The sequence below is a fragment of the Ixodes scapularis genome, unplaced genomic scaffold (assembly GCF_016920785.2).
Source record: "Ixodes scapularis isolate PalLabHiFi unplaced genomic scaffold, ASM1692078v2 PGA_scaffold4__175_contigs__length_147842914, whole genome shotgun sequence".
Lineage (NCBI taxonomy): Eukaryota > Metazoa > Arthropoda > Arachnida > Ixodida > Ixodidae > Ixodes > Ixodes scapularis.
In genome coordinates, this window is record NW_024609879.1 from 59386321 (window position 1) to 59388101 (window position 1781).

The 1781-nt window shown below is 47.7% G+C and overlaps 1 pseudogene; it reads right to left on the reverse strand.

The window, feature by feature from the left end:
• Positions 1 to 379: 379 nt before the first annotated feature.
• LOC115308438 lies at positions 380 to 1464 on the reverse strand (annotated as a pseudogene).
• Between the last annotated feature and the right edge of the window lie 317 nt (positions 1465 to 1781).

Consider the following 1781-nt stretch of genomic DNA (forward strand, 5'->3'; position numbering starts at 1 on the left):
CTTCATTGCCGAAACGGAAGCCCTTCGTTCAGGGACTGCTTTGGAAGTCTTTAAGTTTTTTATCGAGTCATTTGTGCTACGGCACTGCTCTCCCAAAGTTCTGATCCCAGACCGTGGATCATCGTGAAGTGACTTATTAGGGGGCAGCATGGCAAAGGACACGACACCTACAGTTTGGAAGGATTGATTTCAGAATCTGCATAAACAGTGTTTCTATTACAACTTCAAATGTGCTCGATGCCCATGCCTGACTGCTAGGAAGAACGGTAGAAATGCATGCTTGACTTTCTATACGTTCAAACTGTTCCGATCGATATTGAACCAAGTAATACAAAACTTGCGTCTATTTAGATAGCTACAATCAACCACAGCTCCCATGTCAGTTCTTGATCGAAGGTCCTAAACATACACTGAGGGACTGAGTAGTGGGCAAACCTGAGCAATCCACTGGTGCGCAGTCCAGAGGAGGATACCTGAAGCCAGCGTACTGTTGAGAGGGTAAGGTATTCTTGTTTAGTCCACAACGCACGCAGGCAGCACTCGTCCGTTGAAAGCTCCCAGTCGACCCCACAGCCAGCGGGCTAACTGCCGGTATGCCACAAAGCGATATTTTCTGGAGGGGAAGAATAACAATGTTTTTTTTATAGAACTAAAGGCAGAACCAGCACGTTCTAAGATGCAGCTGAGACAGAAAGCAGGCATTATCAGTGCGGTGTTTAATGCTACTCATCAGGTCTTTGATAATTTCTGACAAGTTTTTGAAAGAACTTCCGCACTCGCTGCTTTATGAAAACCCGTTTAGATAGTTTATTTTTTCATCTGTGATGAGCCTTTTTGTTTTGGGCACTGTAAGCTTTAGGAGCACGTAAAGTGTCACCAAGTCGAACACTACGAAGTAGGTTGTGCTATTTCGGGAGCACGTAAAGTGTTAGCAAAGCGAACGCTCGCTATTAAGTCGGTTGTGCTATGTTGTATATACCTGACTGAGTATTCAAGGATATTCGTGTGCGCGCGGTCACGTTTTCTTGTTTCATTTTGCCGGGTTATGCTAGCACTATTTGCACTCACTCGTAGAGCTCGTGGGAATGTTCGAGACCCTTCTCGCGGACCTCGCAGTACGCCACAGCGAGGACGGCGACGTCAAGGCACAGCTTGAAGAAGTCGCTGTTCACCGTGATGCACTCTGCCGGCTGATTCCGAACGGCTTGAGGAAGCACACGGCAGCAAAAACACTCCCGATTTGTAGGCATGGCCGTACAGCGGCCGCAGTCGCACCTGGATTGCAAGCTTACTTAGGACCCAGCTTCTCATCTGCAGGGGAGCGCTCACCAGTTTGTACCTCCGTTGGCAGAGTTGCGGCAGACGAGTCTTCCGCGGCTCTCTAAGCGGACGGAGGCAGGAACGCGTCGCGGTGCTTGCGTGGAGTGTCCTCGTACGCGCGACGTCAAGCTTTGCACTCCTTTTAAGAATTCGGCGCTCGAAATCCGATAAGCCTGGTAAATTCATCGATGACGGCTACCCGATCCCGAAGCAATGATGGTTGCAGCGAGGCCTAATGACCGACGGGCCAATCGTGCCGACGGGCGATAAAAAAAAAACAAAAAAAACTCGCGTTTAATTGGCTAGCCGCTTTGCTCCAATCGCTAAACTGCTTCATGGTACGTCATGAAGCGAAATGTCTTGCTCATTTAAAGTTGCTTTCTGAAATATTTAAATTGCTGATCACTCAGAAAATATTGCTAGTTTCTGTAACATTTTTTTTTTTATCGGTGTTCCTGCTT